The sequence below is a fragment of the Falco cherrug genome, chromosome 1, assembly GCF_023634085.1.
Source record: "Falco cherrug isolate bFalChe1 chromosome 1, bFalChe1.pri, whole genome shotgun sequence".
In the NCBI taxonomy this organism is placed as follows: Eukaryota; Metazoa; Chordata; class Aves; order Falconiformes; family Falconidae; genus Falco; species Falco cherrug.
In genome coordinates this window covers 122,921,614-122,944,416 of record NC_073697.1, presented here as the reverse complement: position 1 = coordinate 122,944,416, position 22,803 = coordinate 122,921,614, and the positions used below count along the sequence as shown (strand labels likewise).

Here is a 22,803-nt window from a genome sequence, read left to right as displayed (position 1 = left end):
ATAGAAGAATATTCCCATGGTCATGCACTCCAAAAAATTCGCCCAAAGTCTGGTTTCTGACTTCTTTTTTTTAAATTACAACTTCTGTACCTGTTCTCCCCATGTTCTCATGAATACTGATTATGGGTATTACAATAGTATGTATATTATCAGAATGTATTAGCATTAAAACATGAGCTAATTACTGTGATTCACAAGCTTCTAAAAAGCTTTGGCCTTGGTTTTTACTTTACCTGAATAGGGCTTCAGGTAAGAACTTGCATTCATTTTATTTGCACACCTTCAGGATTAGTTCCCTTATGTCTGAGCAGTGTACATACTCCTAAAAATAAATATGAAGCATATCGTTAAAACTGTTGCCCCTGCTAGCAGTGGACTCATCACATGGAAGAACTCAAGCATAAAATGTGCATCAGCTATGGGTGGTCACGTAAATTCACATTTCATTAGCCACAGCGTACATGATCCTGGGTTTTTGATGGTGGTTGTTGGTTTTTTTTTCACTGCGCTTTTCCACCTTTTCAGCAAAGGCTTATTGCTAGTTCATAATAATTTCAGGAAGGTCAAGTTGTATCCATTCCCCAGGGAGAGCAAGCAGAGGAGACTGGGACCTGAAAGCTCCATTTATTTTTTTTAAGACACAACTGCCTCTTTTATGACTAAGGAAATACCCGCTTGGGGAGGCTGGATGGACCAGACAAGAGCTGCCTCTCGAGACAAGCGTGTGACCCATGTGCATTGCCAGCTGGAGCACCGCAAAGTCAGGGAACACCCATGCCCAAGTTCACCCAGTAAAATCATTTAATATTGGAAAGCCAACAGACTTCAATTAGAGCAAAGCATGTACAAATCAATTTTCAACAACCAACTGAGCACACAAGATTTGATTACCAGAGAGGGGGCACGTGTCTCTGAAGGAAACCTTCTTTGAGGAAGAAAACAGATACAATAATTGATAAACATTTTGGCAGCTCCTTCTAACTAATCCCATCACATGCTATTTATTGCCAGTATGTTCATGAAAAGTGCCTATTTTGGATACGAGGGCACAACAGGGAAGAGAAAAAAACCCCACGGTTCCCAGAGAGACAGCTGGCCCAGCCTGCGTGCCCTCACTCTTCTCACACCATTAATATGGTGACATCAAGCGTCTAAACTATGTTGCTTTCTGCTTAAAACGTTGGTCTTTTGTTGCAAGTTTGCAGATTTTTTTTTTGCACAGAACGCAGTAAAATCTTCCACAGAAAAATGAAGTCTGTGTTAGTAGGGAACCTAGCCTTAATGCTGTAGGTTTGGGAGAAAAAATTACTTTTTCTCTCGTTTCAGACTTACTTCACAGAAATGTTTTTCTAAAGAGATCAGATTGCCAGATAGAGGTTCAGTAGCCACTGGGAATGCCCACTGGTTTTGGATCCAGCCCTGTATATCCAGAAACTCCTTACAGCAGTGAAAGTCACAGGACCCCTCCCCTCATTTGCTGAATGTCATTAATTAAACCAGACAGGATTTGGCAAGATGAAGTTGAGCTAGTGTCCTTAAAATTGCTGATAGTTTCAAGCCGTAAGAACAGGTTAGAGAAACCCAATTCACTTGCTGGATAGATTCAAATAAAGGCACAGCAGCGTTCATAAAAGCTGACTGGTGTAGGCACGTACTGGTGCCCAGTGCCTGACCACCAGTGACTTGTTACCGCAGCAGCTTCATACCTGCAAGTTGCAGATCTCTGATACCAAAGCCATCGAGCACATCTAAGAGTTAAGCGAAATAGGCAGTTAAAAGCCTTGTCATTTGCCTAAGTGGCTTGGGAAGCCTTAAGTCTTAGCATCTGTGACTAAAAGTTGATTGTACAAACTTCCTGTAATTAGCGGATGAGCGCTGGACTTCAGAGGGTGCCACCTCCTACCCTCAAGTGGCGAACCAGCCCAGTGAGACACACTGACCCTGGAGCCATCACCCCCTTCCCTCTGACTCGGGAGGGAGCCCAGACCAAGAACCCAGTTTTGAGAGTGATGAAGTTAACTGAATTCTGTCTTAGGTGAAATAGAAATCGTTTTGCTAGATACCTTTTATGAGATACTTCAATGAGAACGAGATGTTGTCAGTTAAAACACTACCAGTGTCCGGGTTCACTACTGCATGGGGTGCGGAAGAAATGTTGGGAAAGGGGGAAAGTCTATCCCTTTAAAAATGCTATTCATGAACAAGATGCCTTGCTCCTACCCCTGCTGTGGTTAGTACCATTTTGGTTCATCAGAGCTGGGCTCAGACTACTTTCTGTGGGCATCTAACGGTATTTTTCCTTTGGCCCTAGCAGACTACTGACATTACAGCCTGCAAGCGGCAGGCATGAGGACTGGCTGGCAAGAATATGCTGAGTGTGGAAACCTGGTGCCTTTTCTGCCTGCTTCCTGCTGCCCTTCTCATTTGACACCAGGTCAGCCACCATAACATGTTTTGCTTTACCTGGCTGCCAGGTAATAGCTCAGCAGTGCATTCAAAGCCATGCCTGGAATAGCGAAGTTGTAGCAAATTTCATTTAACAAAACAAAAAAGCATTTGGCCATATCGTTAGTTGCTGTGGAAATCATTCTGGTGGGAGACTATTTCTGGAAGCTGTATTGGGATGTAGTACATAGCTTTCACCTGGACTGAAGTGTTTCCTTCCAGGCATAGATTTACTTAAGGAGGAAAGGAGAGAAGAGGGGAAGAGCTCAGTGACCATGTTGATGCTGTTCATCTCCTGCGCACCGCACAGGCCACACACAGGTAGCGCTCATGCAAGTCCTCCCCCCTGGGTGAGATCCTGGCTGCATGAGCTGGCTCTCTAAAAAACCCCAGCTCCTTATGTTTGTAGCCCATCAGGTCAGGGGGAATAAATCGGTGCGACTCCACTGCAGTCAGCACCCGTGCTCATTTACACCAACTTACAGCACTCGCAACAACCCCATTATATGTATTTTAAGCACTTAAACCTCTGCTTGCTGCCTGCAAGCAACTGACCATAATTCAGCATTAACGTATCACTGATAGCTAGCTAGTTATAAAACAGTTAATTTTGGAAAATGCACTTCGAAGTTAGAAAAGGTTTGAGAGTCACAGAATTTCCAAACATTTATTAACAATGCTCTAAAGTGACGGAAGTGCTCATGGCTGTTCATCCAAAAACATTACCAGTCACCAAAATCAGAGTATGGGACAAATCCTGAGCTGGTGCAGATGAGCAGATCTCCACTGCCTTAGAGGAGATGTTTTATTTAGCAGTGTGCACACTTGCTGTTACTTTGGAGAGCTGTAAATTCATTCTGTGATGTAAACAATATACAAGCCCAATTTATATTTTAAGATCAAACTCCTATCAGATGTTTAGAGATGAAATTACAGTTTATGTTCTTTTTGAAGGCAGTAATACCTTAAAAGTATAAAGACATCCAAAACTTTATGTAACTAGTATTACATAACACCATAAACTGGCTCATAAGCATTTTCCTTACTCTGGATTTATTACATTTTTATTTGGGGCATGTGAAACAACTCGCTATACAAGTGCAGTTACTCACATGGGGCTGGGCTGGGGAGGAAAGAGCTCACTCCAGTGGAAATTCTAAAGTGAGAAGCTTATTACTATGTTTGCAAAGATGTCTGCGAAGAAACACTGTCAGAAGAAAATGTTTCATTGTGTCTCACTGTCCTTAATGGCCATTGATACAGAAATTATATAAAGTCCTGGACGGAGGCTAGAGATAGTTTCAAAGGCAGAATGCATGCAGAACCTCCGACTGCATATAGCATTAATGTCATAAGTGTTTGTGAATGTTCTCATTCAGGCTGCAATTTATTCCCCAAGGAGATGCAGAACTAGCTCAAATATGCTACAAGTGAACCAAACTCTTCCAGTGAAGCGAGTGCAGTATGTGAATCCTACAGCTAAATTTAGGCTGGGACTTGGAGTAACATAATTCAAATCTCGGTGTAGCGCTTTGAGTTGCAGCTAACAAACATTGCAAAACGATTCAGTGAAGTTCTGCTCCTTTGTTATGATCTATTTTGGATGAAGTTTTGGAAGCTCTTTACTAACTCAGATTTAAGAAATTCAGCTTAAGTTACTCAGTTGAATTTTGTTGTTTAGTGCAATTGTTTAAAAAAATAATAAAAGCTGGTTTTAAAATGTAGATTCAAGCCAATTTGGGGGGGCATATGATAATCCATATGAAACAGACACTCAGTATTTGAAAGCTATACGTAAAATACCATTAACTGTACTGCTGAATAATCCACAGCACTAAAAAAATGGATACTGTAAATATCTGATTAAGTTTTTTCACAAATTACATTATTTGTTTGGTTTTACAGTCCAAGGTAAGTTAAAATGGGCAAGCTCCTTTGTGATTAAGCACCTTTCTGTTTGTTCTTTACAACTGTTGTATTTGCATGGGAATGTTCTCCTCCTCCAGAAATATTTCCTTCAAAATTAACAGATGAAGTCACAATTATACCAAATATCTTTGTAGTCAAAGCAGATTTTGTAATAAAAACCATTTAAAATGCAACTGAGGCTTCAAGTCTACTTTTATAGTATCCTTCAGGTGTAAAATACACCCATAGTGCTAGAATTGAGGAAACTTTTATCTTTTATAAAATATCAAAATAACACAGTTTTAAATCGGGCATATTTTAACTGAACTACATTCAAATTCTTCTTTATGAAACAATCTCTCTTTTCATGCAAGATTTTTCATGCATATTCTGGCTCCAAAGCTTCAAATCAGTTTGCCACAACTTGTTTCATTGGAATTCATCAAAAGACTAAAAAGCCAAGTGCCAAGGAGCCGAGCTCCTGGCCCCCACGTAAACTGTCCTACCAACCACCGCAGCCTGGAAAGTCCCAGCTCTCAGAATTACCTGATGTTTTAAACAAGAGATCATAATCAAAATCACAATCCCTGACAAAGTCTCAGTATTTTGCTCTATAAATTCTTAATTCATTTTCCAGCATTTGTAGGTTGCTGCTAGCTCCACCCTCTCAAATATCAGCAATTGCTGCTGCTCTTAAAGAAAATTCCGTTTTGGAGAAATGTGATATTATTCCAGATGTTTCAGCATACGGCAATTCTGTCTAACCCAACCTGATCATCGCTCTGTAACGAAGCTGAGCGTTAAACAGCTTCTGGAATTTATTCTTTAAACTACTGCACTTGCATGTTTGAATTTAACCCTATTGACAGTATCACATTCAAAAGACCTGTTTTTTTGTAAAATAACAGGGCCACTCCTGAAGAGTTTTCTTCCAAAAACATAAAACCATGACTAATTTTAGCAGGCCTTTGGGCCACTTGTAGATCAGTTCCTACAGGCTGCTGACTGAATTAAATGTAAGTGTTTCGAATTGTGTTCCTCACCGTATATTAAAAGTTATCATGCAGAGAGATCTTGCTAAATGAAATCTGCTTTCAAATTTTATAGTTTGAGGAAATTCCATACTTAAAAAAAAAGTAAAATGCATTTAGACATTTAAAGAGATTCAAAACAGCTGTAAAAACCAGTATGTCACTATTTCATTTATAGATGAATTTCACCAGGAAAAGGACAGGAAGGGTCCCTGCCCTACCTCCAGCTATACAGGACTGACCCTTTCACCAGATCGGACAGTTCAGGGTAACATTTGCTACTCAAAATAATGCCTGAAGCAGCGCGCATTCCTCTGTGGTCTGTCATCTGCACTGCAACTGTCTGAGTACTGTAACTGCCTGAGCGAGACTCCAAAGCCTTGGTCAGATGGGACGCTTTGTAATTAAAATAGTAATAATGAATAACAACACTAGCAGGCACGATCTAGGAGTCGAGGCTCCAATCCTGGATCTAGAAATGGTGTCACTAACAAATCTGTATTGGGAAAATACTGAAATCCTGCATGATGCCGTGGAATGTGGGCACATCATCCACCCACGTGGACGTTCAGGACACCATGGAGGACTTTCTGCCAAAGGAGAGGAAGAACAAAGGCCTGTTGCTTGCTGCCACAGAAGGGGAAAAATCCTAACAGCCTAACCCTTCTAAACCAACAGGCCACTAAGATCCAAATGAAACCCACGAAGCCGATACAAAATCAAATCTACCAAGCAGCGTCTTGGAAATACTTTGATAATTCAGTGCTAAAGAAACATGCCATGAATCCGTAGTCCGTCAGTTACACAGGGAAGAGGAAGCCATCTCCCGACCAGCATCACCCCGGCTCATTTCCTTCAGTCTGCAGCCATATGATTTCTTTCCCACACTGTTGCTGGCTCACACTAAGGTTCACGCGAATGTGCAGGCTGGCAGTGGGATCTGAAAGGCCTGTTCTGCCCTCAGCAAGGAAGGGTTTCCCTACCGCAGCATCAGACACTCCCCCAGCAGTCGCAGTCCTGCCGTTGGTACCACCACATGCTTACACTCCCCTTCTCGCTCGCTCCCCCAAAGCGATCGAACCCAAGCAGAAAGCAGAAGCCCCTCTACCAAGCAAAGATCATACCCAGCAAAGGGACACAGCTGTGCCTTGTGAAAGTCACACAGATGCCACCACTCTTTCTCGTTTTACAGGGATGTCACTTGGACTACAGGAAGGGGCTGAAGCCTCACAGGGACGTCCTCACCTGCCGGCCAGTGCAAGCCACCCCACAGCCTCTTCTAAGCTCTCCTGCCCTCCTCCTCTCCCCTCTGGGGACCAGAAAGGGACAGATCCCAGGAAGGGAAGCGATGAAATCAGCGGGAGCTGGAAAGATTTTCTCAAGCAGGCCAGCAGCGGGAAGGGAAAAGCACATTCTCTTCCACGTCTGGTTTGCCTGTGTGTGCTTAAAAGCTGGCCTGCAGCGTGAGCTGGCACAGAGCATGCCCCGAGCTCGGGGTTTGCCATCTGTGGACGAGGCCAAGAGTGGAGGGGAAAGCGTCTGCAAGCTGGGTACATGCTGGATGCCTCATGCTTACAAAATTTAGTCCTCACTAAGGGTGCAAGATTCTAACACAAGCATGTCCATGCTTCTGCGAAAGGCCTGTGCGGAACAGAGCTGCTACCAGGCACCGTCTGAATCTAACCTGCCCCTGATTACATATATTTGTAACTCAAACACTGCAAACTCGCTATGCTCCATGCATACTTAAAATACAACCCTGGCTTGAAGGTCTCTTATTTGCAAACATAGAGGAACAGCGGTTCCTAAATTGCAGGCAAACATTTGACTTCACTCAGTGCAATTCAAAGAATATCCTGCATGAACCCCACCCTTCTGCCCAACAACTCAAGCCCTTAATGCCTAGATAGTTTTCTTTCAGACCTTATCACAGATAAAATATGGCCCTTTTTTTGTTGAAGGAGTAGAACCTGCCAAATATTTACCAAGTCTTTCAGAAGGCTGAAAATGTCACTCCTACAGTGTAATAAACTTCCCCAGAAAGGCGCTGATAAATAGAGCGCCTTGCTGTACTGCCCAGAACTAGTTTAGTGTGGCCTGAATATTGCCAAGTCTGACTGATGAAGAAAGCATATTTGTACACACAGAAAGATTAGCAAGAGAGGCATAAAGTTTAGAAGTGAAAATAAAACAAAGCCCCATTATTAACCGGGGAGGGGGGGAATAATTGAGTCTGCACCCCAGAGAGCAAAGGACATTATGAAAGCTTCAGAGCTAAAACAGTAATTTAAGAGCTTGTCCACAACTTGCAGCAGAAGCTTGAACCATCTTCTTTAGCATTTGGAAAGTGCTAAACCATGGCCTACCCCCAATCCAGCCTCAGAGCAATATTATTTAAGAATAAAATAAAATATTTTTACTTTGTAATTTGACCCGCAAAAAGTCATTTGGGGCATGAGGGAATGTTCCCTTTCGGCCTGAACTTTAATTCAGAGAGAATGTTTAAACTCAACAGTGTAAAACAGATGCTGAGAAATACATCTGCGTTGCACTGTATATTCTTTGGGGCACAAACAGAAGTTGGGACGTGCCTGTCAATGCAGTGTGTGCAGCTACGATCTAAATAATTGCTAATAATGTAGATGAAGAAAAAAAAAATACATTCCTAGTACAGCAAGTCTGTCAACAGAGTTCTAGCAGCTATAAACAACTACATCCATGCTAGTTCAAACAGATGAATGTTGCTTGAAAAAATGTGTCCTTTCACCTTGGCAAATGCCATTAAGAAAAAAAAATATCTAAAAGTGACTGGGGAGTTGGAAGCTCGAATGTACACATTCAACAAGTCCCAATGACCATAAAACGCTGAGCACTCGCTCCCTACAGAAGCCAAGTTTCGACTGAATCTTGTATGATGCACTCAAATCAGAAGATCATAACTCAAATTATGCTATGTAGTGCTCCAAAATAGGTTTGGGGGGGAAAAAAAACTTGCCAGAGTTAAAGGCAGGAAGAAACCAATTACTGCTGGAAAAAAAATTTCCAGATTATGTTAAACCTGACAAAAGCTAAACCCAGCAGTTTACCCAGCTTTACAAAGCAAACCACAATTAAGAAAATCTCCTATGAAAGGGAAAACTTCAGTTTAGCCTAGCAGCTAGTCCAAGAGCCTGAACAGCAACACAAACAACCTCAACAAAAATCTCTGCTTGCCTACAAAGTTGCACAAAAAGTTGGAACATGCTAAAGAGGCACAGAAATCTACTCCCCTTTCCCCCCTTTCACACCATCAGGTTTTAATGTTAATGATATGGCTCCACGTGCTGAAAGCATTTTTTACATTATGCTCGTCATCTTGTAGCTCTGACTTGTTCCAGGGTGGATGATTAGAATCAGATTTCTGTGATTTCACTGCAGATTAATTTCTTTAAGAGCTACAGATCTGCAGGGAGAAAAGGGCTGCAAATAGGCCAGCAGAACGGTCTTTTTAACAGCATTGTCTCCTAAAAGGGCAACAGTATTTTTTGCCTTTACTCCTTACTTTCACATACTTTTCCTTTTTGTGGCCACTAGACAGTTCCCTGGAAAAATGGGCCTATGGGGAAATGCAGTGTGAAAAAAAATTTGCTTTAAATTTTGGTTTCAGAGAAAGCTCCCAGCCAGTACTTACGAATAGGTTTATAAAGGGAACAGGCCCAAGGCAGGCCTGACCGCGCGTGCTGTCCCCCAAGTCAAACAGGCAACTGCGGGACTGCACACACAAAATAATTCTGATATATCAAGATCCATATGCCCCAAATGCATGTCAGAAGAACAGCTATTAATAAACATTTTAGACGCTGTGCACAAGTGTTTGGATATAGAAGGCTAAAGAAGAAAAAAAGCATGCAGACGTCTGCAACACCATTTGCAAATTCCTCTTAATTGTGAAAAACTAAATAAATATTGTTATTTTTATGGGCAAATGCTACAGAATATAGCACTGAAAACAGTGTTTGTTTGCAAAAGTCTCATGGGATCAGAGGATAAAAGTTGTGTGGCGTGTGTAAATGTCTGTGTACACACATGCAGCATGTAGACTCCTGTGATACTACATCAGAGAGAGAATTAAATTCTAAGTGGCTCAAAAAAACACGCAGGAAGATTTTAATTTTCCATTTGCTTTTATAAACCTTAACCATGAGAATACTGTTGCTGCTTGGCCTTTTTCCTTATTCTAGGTCAATTGACTTTACAAGAGAGAAGTAAAAACATACCTACATTTAAAAAAAAATAAAAAATGAGGACCCTCAAAATAATTCTAATTTAAGAATTTAAAATGTGATGTAACATAACACAGAAGGGCACAGGAGATATAAATACGATATAAGCAAAGAGTAACATACAAGAGTGGTATATATACTGTGCCCAAAGAAGGAGCACAAACCAGTGCCTCCAGAAGAACAGTGTACCGAACCCAAACCAAAGACAAATCATAAGGAACATCAGAAGGGGCAGGGGTGGTTAAAGCACTTGGGTGAATAAGAGAATTACCGGGAGCCAGGCCACTTGGTATGTATGGTGACTACATTTATTAAAAAAAAAAAAAAAAAAAAAGAAGAGGGGAAAGAAAAAAGAAAACAGATGTGTTTTCTGAAAGTGAAAGCGGTGACAAGGATGCACATGGCCGTGCAGGAGCGAACCGGGACGCTCGCTGCCTGCCCGGGCACCGCGTTCTGCCAGCGCGGCCGCGCACGTCGGGGCCCGCGGGGATGGCCGCAGCGCCGGTGGACGCGCACGCTGCAGGCCCTTTCCGCGGGGGAAGAAAACAAAATGCACTTACGGTTCGCGGAGAACCAGCTCCGTCCTCTCCCCACAGCCCGCCCGCGGCGAGCCGGGGCCACCCGCCGGGCACAGCGCCGGGGAAGCGGCGGTCCGGGCACAGCGGCGAGGGCCGCCCCAGGGACCGCCGCCTCCCGGCGGGAGCGGCCCCGGCGCCGCCGCGCTCCGTCTTCGCCCGCTGCGAGCCCGGCAGGTCCTGGGAGCCGAGAACTGGGACTTTGTAGGCCAGTTGAAGACACAGAGCTCTCATCTCGCCCGCAAAGACCCAGCCCTCAGCTCGCCCATCAGGCGCGGGCTGCGATTCCTTACGCCTGTTTGTAAACCGCCCTCCTCTCCCCGGCCGGTGCCCACCGCCAGCGCTGAGCCTCGGCCCCCGCCCCGGGGCCACCGGGACCCCGCCGGAGCCGGGCCATCCCCTCGGCGGCAGCCACCGCCCCCGGCCGGGGCAGCCAGCGATCCGCGCCGCCCCCTACCCGAACTTCCGAGCTGGCCCGGCCCGCGGCGGGGCGAGTCGCCCGGCCCCCGGTCCCGGAGCCGCGGACGCCCGCGGGCCAGCTCCGCACCTCGGGCCGGGCCTGCAGCCCCCGGGCCCGCAGCTCCGACGCGCGTCGTGACTCGGCACCGCCGAGCCCGAGCCCGCTCCTGCGGGAACTTCGTACGCGAAGCGAAAACACCCCGTTATGGTTCAGACGGCCAAAAGAGCCCGAGCCCCCCCGTTACCCGCTCCGAGCAAGGAGGGAGCACGGGAACGGGGCTCGGGGATACCCTGCGGCCGCCTCCCCTCCCCGGCGCCGCAGGTCCCCGGGATTACGCACGGGAAGGGCTCGGGCTGAGCTGCAACCGAGCGGGGAGAAGTAGCGGGCGGCTGCGGTCCCCGCTCCTGCCTCCCGCAGCCCAGCTGCTCGCAGATGGGTATTTAAACTGGTATCGATCACGTTGGGATTTTTTCCACGCTTCGTCTTTGCCCTTGCAAAAGGCAAAATAAAAAAAAAAAAAAATTCGTTGCCACAAGGGACATTGCAACATTTTTCTCGGCTTTTTCAAAGGCTGCGTTTGCCCCTGCGAGCTTAGGAAGCCCCGACCCAACAAGCAGCAGAGAAGTAGGAGAAAGAGCAAAAAAAAAAAATCCCAAACACCCAAAAGCAGCAATAAAAAAAAAAAAAAAAAGCCAAAAACCAACACCCAAAAACCACCAAACCAGAGAGAGGCGAGCTGCTCCGTGCACCCCTAAGGCGCAGTCCTGCTGCGGCGGCGTTTCTGTCCGGCGGCAGGCACACATCCCTCGAAAGTTTGCTCCACGTGTTGCGGCCGCGTCCCGGGAGGGTCGGCGCGGCCCGGCGCACCGGGGCGGTGCGGACCCGCTGCCCCGCTCCCCGCCGCTCCCGCGCCGTTTAAGGAAGCGGCCAGTCCCCACCCCTGCGCCGGGCAGCTCCCGCTGCAGCCCAGCTCGGCGGATCTGGAGGCACTCCCGGGCTGCCCTCCCCACCCCCGGCCCGCCCCGGCGCTCCGCTGGCCCATCCGGCCCCGCACAAGGCAGGGAGTGGGCGCCGAGGCTGCTGCCGGCCGGTGCCCGCCGCCGTCCCGCCGCCGCCGCGCAGCCGGTCGCCTCCCGCCCTTCCCCGCGCTCCTCCCGCCGGCGCCGCCGCCGGGGCAGCCCCGCCGCGCCGACCTGCGCGCCCCGCGGCCCACCGAGGGCGGACAGCGCCCCCTGGCGGTCGCTCGCTGCCGGCCGCGGGCCGCGCCGCGCCGGGGGCTGCCGGCCACCCCGACGAAGCTGCGGCCGCTGGGCTGCGCGGCGGGGCTGCCGGAGCCTCCCTTCCCCGGCGCCGGTACAGGCGCTGGGAGAGCCCCGGCCGCGCCGCGGGGCCCGGCCCCACCGCGGGCAGCGCCCCGGCCGCACCCCCCGCAGGTACCGCCTCTGCCCGCTGCCGGCACCCCCCGCGCACCCCCCGGCCACGGCCCTGCACGGCCGGCCCTCTCCTGCGGGCCTGCAAGCAGCCACGTAGGCACCTCACCTCCTGCACCACCACCGGGATGTCAGCGGCATGCTGCACCCTCCTGCGTGTCCCGCGCCCCGTCGGTGCCATAGCCATAGGGCCGCGTGGCCGTGTCTGTACGGCCGAGAAAACCTGGGCACTGAGGACGGCCCTGCGATGTACAGTCTGTCAGGGCTTGGTAAAGACCCACGCATTTATACGTACATGCAGTTAAAAAAAGCACTTTAAGAAAATGCCACAAGGCCCTCAGTAATGTGAGGTCAAGTCAGAAGCGACAGCTGAAATGCCATGAAAAAGGGAACTTTCTTTCTTCCTGCTTTTTGCTCTCACATTACCTGCCTCACGTTTTTCAGCTCTCTAGACCTTTTGGAATGAAACTTTTGTGTGCTTTGGATACCAACCCAACGTGTGGGCCCTGCCCACAGGTCATAGGGGTTGGCCAGCTACTGCACCTCCCTTTAATCTTTGCTACAGATCCTTTCAACTGTGGAAAAGGGGACAAAACACACACACACCACAGACAGCTTCAGTTCTTTGCATGATCATACCCCTGGACAGCTTACTCCAGCATCACAGCAAAGTAGTGACCAGTCCAGCAGCATGCTGAAGCCACCAGAAACATGAGGAATGGCTTGCAACATTTTGTCCTACAAAAAGAGAGGAGCTCACTCACTGCTCCTGCAAGATGTCAGCAACCAAGGTGATGTTCACAGAAAACCACAGCAGGAACACAGCTCCATTGAGCTGAGCAGCAGGTCCACAAGAGATGCAGACTAGAATGAGCCTAGGCTATGGGACAAGATTACCAACACATGGAAATGTCTCCACCATATCTTCTGTACCTGGTAGGAAAAACTCTGCTAGCAAGAAGTTCCAAACTGGGCTTCACAAGCTAAAGCTAACAAAAATCAAAGCCAGCATCCAGAGGACTCATCTTTTCAATATTTGGGTTCAGCAGGATGCAAATGCACATCCCTGCTGTGTACACTGGGTATTTTTCCTGTGTCTATACAGAGGCCACATAAGACAGCCAGATGTAAGCAGGTTGCACTAGAAGGCTTTGTGTGCTCAGAGCTGTATGGTATCAGCATCATTGTGGATGCGGCAAGTGACTCTACCTGGTTTGTGCAGATAGAACATAACAGAGAGGACTTGATCTGTCATGTAACTGCTCTTGATCAACACTGCAAAGCCACTCTCTACACAGAAGAACGTGTTCCTTGGCTGGAAGCCTGATGAATATTTAGAGCCAAGGAACATGTCGTTTAAAAATGATAGTAGAACGCAAAGTGAATCACAGACCACGGGCAAAAAGGTTTGAAAGAAGGAAGAAGTTGTATGAGCATTTTGGAAATAAGATGTACTGGCAGAAGATACAGAAATGAAGAAATTCTTGATCATCTGGAATGGTGACACTCAATTTGTTCTGTAGTGACAATGCCCAGTGAGAACTGATAGAAATGAAGACTTCCAAAACCGGTGTAAAAGACACTAAACTTTTCTCTGGTGAAGGGCATGGATGCTGTAGAAATCACTTGCGTTGAACCAGAAAAGTCCTCAACAGCTTTTAGAAACTAAGAGATTTTTACTCTTACAGAGACTGCAAGTTACATCCAGCAACCTCTTATTCCTGGCGTGAGCCAGGGAATGGAGAAGTTTCTTCCAAATTAAGCTGATGGCATACTGTTTAGCTGGTGTCCTGACCAACCGTTTAATTTGCTATTTTCAGCAGCCTCATACATGTTGCCTCTTGCTTTCATCTTGCCCCCACTGGTACTGATGTGAAGTGCTTCTTAATTTCCATGAGAGCAAGGCAAGACTTTCACACATTTTTGCCCAGCGGGAGGTCTTACGCAGGGAGCCTAGTCCCACGAGATGTGCTCAGCTGCTGGCAGCCCGCTCCCACTCCCACTGACGGCACTGGCAGTCCTGCGGTGGTAACTGGATAAGGCCTGTTTCAGGCATGCCTTCCTGTGGCAGGAGGCACTTCCATACCTGAGAAGGTCAGGCCTCGGGACTTCATCTGCTCTCACAAATACCTGCTGGCTGCTCTCTGTGGTGTGCAGAACCCGTGTGCTGGGAATGCATGACTACAGCCCCTGTCTGGATAGGAGCTGGGCAGAGGATTAACTCTGCATTCAGTTCAGATGTAATCACAAGCATATCAAGTTGTAAAGCATCACAACTTTTACAATTCTAAAAATAAATATAAGCAGTTTGTTTCAAACCGTTTGGCAGCCAAAGGGCTAATATATTAATAACATTAGACCAACAATACCCCAGAACAATAACTATGGAACAATAGATTCTATCACTTCCGAAAATAGCCCTGTTTAGAAAAAAGAAACATTTTAACAAGAGCCATGAACCAGATGTAGTAGCTTCTTTATAGGCTTCACAAAGTGGAAGGCTGGTGTGATACCTCTGAAGTCAGAAGGGAGCTTCTATGGGTGGGAGACTGGACTGCACGTTGCTGACTGGGACATGCTTAGACCCTGCGGGCACAGTTTGGTCTAGTTGAATGCATGCATTATTCTGAGTTTTTCTTTCTTGATCCTGCCCGCGCTTATGCAATACCTTTCTCTGCAAGTAGAGCCATTGATTTGTTAACTTTCCAGTGTGTGGTACTAAGCAGCATGTAAGCAAGCGTGGCTTGTAGCCAACAGCTTGGTATTTCAGCATCAGACCTTGTTGACAAAGAGACTGGATTGTCAACGAAGTTAAACTTGAACACAAAGTAGCGAGAGAAATAACTGAAACTCCACTGATGGCACAGGATGAACTTTTCTGGTCTTCACCTGAACATATGGATTCATGCCAGAGACAGTCTCAGATTTTTTTTAATATTTTTTTTTTATCAGAACCATAGGAATATCAAGCTTATGATTAAAAGTTCTGAAATGTGTAAATATGATGTACTGCAGGGAGGTGGCCTGACCCTGTGTACCTCTGCAGGAACACTGAGCAGCCAAGTCCATTAAGGATTTCTAGAAACTGCAGTCCTCCTGAGATCCTTACTACGACCTGGTTGTTCTGCTCTGAGCACCCACGTAACACCAGTGAGCTCCAGCCTCCAGTCACAGCGTAGACGTGGTCCAGTGCTCTGCTCACTGGCCAAGGCTCTGCCCATCCAAAGAACCTCTGGCAAATTGTCAGTACAACACGAGTGCCCCACCATAAATAGGGCCTTCATATTTAAAGCAAATATGCTTGTGTGTGTATGGGGGAGAGGAGAAAATCACAGGACTGATGAGCTACGATTACACTCAGAAATAACAGTTTCCTGTTCAAACACAGAGCTATGTCTCTTCTTAGTACAACTACCTCATCCCCAATTGTGTCTATTAAAGACAATTACTGGGGGAGACAGATATGTGTAACCAGATGTGGAAACAACAGTCATGTTATGCACAGTGCCATATGCAGTTTAAATTCTTTGGGGTTGAACAAGTTACATATAAAAAAATAGTGTGTGTGTGTGTGTGTTTGTGCACAGAGGAGCAGCTGTCAATGGGGAAATCCCCTTAGCCCACTTTAATCCTATGTTCCACAATTCCCAGGGATTAAACAAATGCACTAACATTATTTACTGTAATGCTCCCTCCCTGGGGGGCTTCAGTCCATGAAATCCACTCCAGCATTTGCAAGCTCCAGTTGTGAAATAGGCTGCGCACATTCTATATTTGGTAGCTCACAAGCACTCTTTTGCTTGGGCCCAGAGTGATGAAAGGACAGGAGTCAGGAATTCAGCTCCAGCAGAGGCTCACAGGGAGCAGGATCAGGCTCAGAGTGGAAGCTCCTTTCTCACTGCACAGGTCTTACATGGGCACCAAGGCATTACAGTGACTGCTGAGAGGGACAGTGTTCCCAGGGCTATACAAGATGCTTTCTTAAAATCAAAGATGCTGCCACAGTATTATTCCTCCCATCTACACACTGGGAGTATGAAATGAGGCTTTAAACCCAGCTACACCAGTAAAGCCTCACATGCCTTCTGCTTTCCTTTTCCTATGATGAAATACGTTTGAACCTGGGTACAGTCCCTGTGAAATTAGTGACAAGGAATCCATCCATTCAGCTGCACAATCCTCACAGTCGCAATAAGGCTGTGAAGTGCAAACTGCACAATGCCATCAAACTCTTAGGACCATCTGGGTTCAATTGATGACCGCAGTGTCCAGCAGTAACATACAGAAGTTTCAGGCTGGTGTTCCCAAGAACCCTCCAACATATCTGCAATGCTAGCTGACTGCTCCATCTCTTGCTTGAGCTTCCTGTCTAAGTTTATTATAGCTTCTTCGAGGACAGTAAATATTAAATTCTATATTAGGTTGTCCTTGCCTTGAATTCATATACAGTTTAAATACTTTAACTTAGATGATTGCACCAACTCAGCACTACAATTTGAATTACTGCTGCCACAAATGAGATGGCAAGCCACAGTCACAGGGAGCACACCCTGAAGAAGCCCCGCTGCTGTTAGTGCAGGGGCAGGTTTGACCCTGGGTCTTTCAGGCAGCAGCAAACAGTACTGAGTTCAAAGGCAAAGGAGTTTCAGAGAATCACAGAAAGGTTAAGGTTGGAGGGGACCTCTGGCGGTCACCTGGTCCACCCACTGCTCAAGCAGGGCCACCTAAAGAAGGCTGCTCAGGATTGTGTGCGGATGGCTTTTGAGTGTCTCCAAGGATGGAGACTCCACAGCCTCTGTGGGCAACTTGTTCCAGCTCAGTCACCCTCACTTGAAAAAGTGTTCCTGATGTTCAGTCGGAACCTCCTGTGTCTCACTTTGTGCCCTTTGTCTCTTGTTCTGTTTGTTGTTGATGCTTTTTGCATTGCTGACGTGACGTCTCGGGCTGGAATCTGAAGCCTAGCTTTGTCAACATAATCACCAGGCAGGCGGAGCTGTATTGTGCAGAATGCAAAGGAAATCATTCTCCATAATACGAGATTCATATAAGGACTAATAGTTCAGAAGCTATATAAATCCAATCTGACTCTGCTCCCACGGCACTGCATTTACAAACATATAATTTCATCAGCTCCAATATATTTGTTTTCCAATTTACATCAAGGTCATAACAAAAAGCTATACTCATGTTACTGCCCTTCATCCTGCAACAGCTTGCTTACTGCAGTAAACCACTCAGTGGTGAATGCAAGAGGGTATTCACACGGATAAGGAGAACCCCCATGCAAAACCTTCTAGGCCTGGGCTCTGAGCCTCTGCTTCTTTCACGCAGTTTACAGTCAGGAACATGAATAAGCACCTGAGAGAGAAAGAGGGAGAGGAGCAGGGTGTCTGTGACCAGTAGGCCCCGTGCTGCTGAGGTTAAACATACTGGAGGAGGTGAGATTAGAAATCTCCCATCCATCCATCCATCCCCCTTACTCCTCCTTCCCTGCATAACTGCAGTTCATTTCAGACACTCTGCCTGGAATGTCAGCTGGCATCTTCTGGGCTTCACAGAAGCACTCGCTGCCATTCAGCACCACTTTTTCCATTTAAATTCTGTTTTCACGGGTTCCCTTGGAAAAGCAAGGCACCGAAGACTGCTCTGCACTACAACAGCATGGCAATAAGGACTCCCACTCCCTCTCCTTGCTGCCCACATTGCTCATTCACAAAGTCCCACTGCCACCACTCGTGATGTTACACCTTGCTCTCAGAGGAGCAGCAGCATCAGCATGCTGCGCTGACCTCTTCATTAATCCTGGTCAGGGAGGCATACCTGGACCTTTTCTTTAGGATCTATAGTACCATCCTCAGGACTGGACCTCTACAGGTGTTGTACCAAAGCAAAAATACAACTGGGATCCTCACGGAGGAGCTTCACAACTGCTGCCCTCATCACGTTTCTAGAGAAGGGGACACCAGTAGCTTTGACCCTTGAACACAGAACGAGACAACTCTCTTTGCCTCTCCAACTGATGCCATAAACAGAGTTTTCAAGGGGGAAATTTTTTTATTTCCTGTCTTACTGTCATTTTTTAAATTGCTGAAAACGGCAGGGTTCAATGGATTACTATTCGCAAACACGTACCTGCTCCTCTGGCAGAACAAATCGAGTAATTTCTGTTTCTGCTTGAGCCTTCGGCATGCAGACAAAAACATTTTTTATTCATCAGTGGTAAAAGGCTACAGCCATTTGACTTTAAACACAGACATGCTTCTGGGCTCTCTTCCAGGAAGTCTGTGTCACCCAGGCTTTAGATCGATATGTTTGTCTGCAAAGTCACCCTTTTGATCTGTAATTTTTCATTTTGACACAAGAAATGCCTTTTGGTCAAACTTCAGCAGTCCATTACATTCCAGGCATAATGGAAATGGGAATCACATTGCTGTAGCCATGTGAAGATTTCCACAGTTGAGGTTTATTTACTCATGGGTTAATTTACTCAGCCATATATTTAGGATTCAGACAATACTGCCTATAGTGTTCTCCTGCCTCATCTAAGATCACTGTCTCCTCCTCAATTGTTTGTTGGTGGTCTCGTCAGCACCCGCACTGTTACAAAATATTTGTACACTTAGCTGTCTAATCTGCAGGAAATGTCACTGCAGTTTCGCGTTGCACGCCGAGCATCCTCCCAGCTTGGCCCTGCTATTTACCATGTACAAAGGCAGGGCCCGGCTGCCCCGACACCAGCCCCGCTGCAGAGAGCAAGGGCTCCGCCAGCACATGGCCCAGCTGGCTCAGGCAGCCTGCTCACCCCTGGCACACCACGATCTATTTGCACAACTCGGCACATGTCTTTTCTTTCGAAGTTCAAGGTTTCAGGGCTTGGGTTGTTGGGGTTTTTTTTTCTCTCTCTCTCTTTTTTTTTTTTTTTTAAAAAAAAAAAAAAGGTGTCAGCCATCCCATGGAGGGATACCCAAAGAGCAAGAGAGGCTGGAATACAATCTAACACGTTATTAATGGGAGAAGAGGGTCTGAAGAGCTTTTGCGGCAATCCCCCTGCCCAGCTCCATACAGCAAGATCTGCGCAAGGCTTTCGAATGATCTCACTACTATTTCTGCACCAGACACACAGCTCCTCCTATGTTGCTAACACACTGGTTTTCAGTTGCTGAAGTTTGACCCTGGGGAGGACGCAACAGACACTCAGGAGAGTTGCAAAGAACTGAAAATGTTATTATAATCCGAACAAAGAACATTATGCTTTTAGTCCCCATTCACATCTTACCTTTCAAAAGCAAGCATTTTCTGTCAGCCTTTCAAAAATACATATAATACACAATTCAGAAATACTGCTGTTAAAATTGAGTCATTTTAACACTTATTTTAAAGGGGTCATGAAGATGTCTGGATTCTGAATAACTGGTTTGTCAAACCAGAAACGTCAGGAAATTCTGTATCTAAATATGGCCAAGATTTCTAGCATTAACACATCTTTTAAGTACAGTCATTGTAATGTGTTTTTATTAGGTAATTAAAAGGGGCCTCATTTAATAACTCCTCATTTAATAGAGGTGTTATATTCAGAGGGAGGCTACTCAGTATTTTCTGGAATAAAATCAAAGATCTTAAAGCAACTCAAATGGGGCACCTAAAATTTTTTATGTTTTTGGTCAGGACTTGTATCCAAAATAAACAGCTCTCCCTCACCCACCAAAAAAACCCAAACCAAAACCATCTCCAGCACAGCTATGATCAGATCATAAGCATCTTGATTAAAGTTCATTGGCACTTCAGGACTTTAGCTATTAAATTAAAGCCAAAATCAAATTTATTGCCTGAATGAGTCAGAAGAGGGGGCCAGGAATCTGGGAGGTGAGAAAACACGTGATCTGCCTCAACACAACCTTGTCATGCTGGGAGCTCCCGCAAAAAGCAAAGGTGCGGAGACACCAAAGAGAGGGGAGAAAGGAGAACCAAAAGGCCCCATTGGTGCCCACACCAGCAACCCAGGAAGGGAGGGAGTAGCAGGACCAGCTCTGCCTAGGTGTGATGGGCAGAAAATTTTATACGGGTTTTATTTTCAGGCTGGATGTTGCTCACACACAGGGTCAGCTGACACAGTCTAATTACCTTGCGCAGCTCTCTGCTAACTCACATCAATTGAGGTCTAGCTGCTGATTTCCAGCTTTGTTAACAAACCATGCAGTGCTCCTGTCCCAAGGAGGCAGGTCATGCACAGCACGCGTGCCAGGTGACAGACACGCGTGGGGCCAGACTTTCACACCCTGAGCTCCTGCTGGAAGTATTCCCCCAGTTATCTTAAGTAACTCGCAGCCTCCACTCTTGCCTCAGCCAGGGCTGTTCATACTTTGTCTCCAGCAGGCTCAGCACAGCACCTTGCCCTGGTGTAAACTTTACATGTGAGCCCCGAAGCACAGCTGCATACCTTCTAACAAGCCAACCAGAACTTTTCAGAGGTGACAAACTCCTCCGAAAGCTTTACCTGTTGAAATGTGGTATTTATAGCAAGGTCCCCGCCCATTCTTTGCTGTACAGGAACACCTCCTTAGCTTTGTCTGGACTTTCTTGACTCCTACAACCAACACACCATTTTTCAGTCACACTTTGAGGGTGAGCAGGGGCCTGTATCGCAGACCAGGACTGTGCTGTGCTGAGCAAAACCAACAGCCAAAAAAAGATGGTCCTGAAGACTGGGAAAAAACACCTCTGCCCTGGGATTAGCTCTTCACAGACACACTGGGGAGCCTTGAAGGCAGAACTACATGTTACAGAACAGAAAGGATCTGGGCAGGTGAGCTTGTTCCAAGAGTGAAGATGTACATCAGTAGTCCTGGTACAGAGCTTTCCTGTGGGCTCCTCTCCAAGGAGCCATATACAGAGTCTGCAAAGGACCTTCCTGACAAGACACCCAGGAGCTAGGAGTGAATATTCCAGTTCTGCAGAGACTGAAGTTAAGCAACTGGTAAGCTGCCTGGATGTGTTATGGCCACAGGGAATGGCAGTGCCAGAGCTTTATTGAAATATCTGGTTCTTGGTCCTGGGTTTGTGGCACACGTTTGGGCAAGACTAAACTGCTCAGGTTTACGGGATGGCAAGCCTGTTTCAGGGAGGACCGTGGTTTCACAATTGGTTTCAACCAGAAACAAACCCACAGAATTCTGAAATTCTCTGCAAAAGCTGCAAGACAGCTTTTGAATCATTAGAAACATTTTGGCTTGACATTCTGATGTGAGATGCTGTAGAAAAATAATAATAATACAAAGTCAAAATAGGGTGTTTCAAAGCTAGAACTTTCGTCCTCAAAGGCCTCCAACAAAGTTGACAGGATTTTGACAGCACTGCATTTTCCAAGTAAAATGGTGTCTACATTTTTCTAAAAAAGTTCTAAACTGCATTTCCTGTTTTTATATCAAAATGTACTGTGGCTTTTTTTGCAGCTCGTTAATAACATACTGTAGAACCGTTTTCCACAAACCTCCCCAAACATCTTACACACACACACTTCCAATGCTTATTTAGAAAGACAAATAGCCTCCTACCCACCCAGTCCCAGGCTAAGTGTGGCACATAAAACAACAAAAGCCGGCTTTTTCTACGCATCGAAGGAAGCAGCTAGTTTTTTGGAACAGGGTCCTCAGCTCTTCCGAGATATCTGGCTATTGCAATTTTGCAATGAAATGACTCTATTCTTTACATATTTTAAGCTGTCTGAAAGCAGCTTAAGTGATGTTATACAGAGCCAGCAGAAATGCCCTTGCACATGTGTGAAACTTGTATTAAGAACCAAGCAATCCAGGCCAATTCTGGTGTAAACAGTACAACTGCACGAAGCTTTTCCTAGCCGTATTTGTTTACTCCAGGATTTGGCCTCCCTCTATCATTTAAGGACTCTCTATGTGAGAACTACACCAATCCTCACACCTACAAAGCAACAGCAAGAGGGATCCATCACTCCCCAGCTCACCCAACACTTCCCCCACAGCAAGGCAGCACAAACATCAGCTTTATTTTAACTATGATTCATTGCAGTGAAGACAACCGTCCTGGAACAAAGCGCGGCGAGATCCCTGCGGCGAGGCGGCGCTTTCCGTGCCCCTTCGCACAGGTGCGGTGCACGGCAGCGGGGCCGCACCGGGGCCGGAGCTCCCCCCCGCGGCCTCCGCCCCGTGGAGCCCCCCCCGCCCCCAGCTCTGTGGCAAAGATCCGCGGGGATCGCGGCCACGGTGGGAATCCACGGGGGCTGGCGACCACGCGGCGGGTCAGTTGCCCCGCTCCGCGGGACCCGCCGCGCCGAGCGCCCCGGCAGCAGAGCGCGGCCCCGGCCCGCAGCTCCCACACCCGCCACCGAAAGCAAAAAGGAGCCGCAAACGAGGCGGCGTCCGCGGCCCCCCCGCGGGGGGGCTGCCAGCGCACCGCGCTGCCTCGGCAGGCACGGACGGGGTTCGAACCCGCGATCTTCGGTTTACGAGACCGACGCCTTACCACTTGGCCACCGCGCCCGACGGGCTAGCAGCACCCCCGCGCCGCCAGTGGAAGCCGGCGAGCCACCCGCCCGCCGCCGGGCCCGGCCGCCCGCCCCGGGGAGCTACCTGCGGCGGGACGGGCCGGCACCCCCCACCGACCGCCGCCCAGCCCGCGCCCCGCGGGGCAGGGGCCGCGGCACCGCAGCACGCCGCCGGG

General features: G+C 47.3%; 1 protein-coding gene and 1 non-coding gene across 4 annotated transcripts in view; one reads left to right on the top strand and one right to left on the bottom strand.

Annotated features, from left to right (window-relative positions):
• COPRS (coordinator of PRMT5 and differentiation stimulator) overlaps positions 1-10,036 on the top strand; it is a 190,434-nt gene extending 180,398 nt beyond the window's left edge. The window contains exons 5-6 of one of the 3 annotated variants that reach the window (XR_008735101.1): positions 2,315-2,766; positions 5,563-10,036. The gene's annotated coding sequence lies outside the window, so the exon portion shown is untranslated. Of the gene's footprint in view, positions 1-2,311; positions 5,532-5,562 lie in introns of those variants that run through there. The other 2 variants (XR_008735106.1, XR_008735103.1) reach the window with 2 other exon arrangements.
• Positions 10,037-22,550: 12,514 nt separating this feature from the next.
• On the bottom strand, positions 22,551-22,622 carry TRNAT-CGU (transfer RNA threonine (anticodon CGU)). Its single transcript has one exon. It is a non-coding gene; the product is annotated as a tRNA-Thr (tRNA).
• Positions 22,623-22,803: the final 181 nt, after the last annotated feature.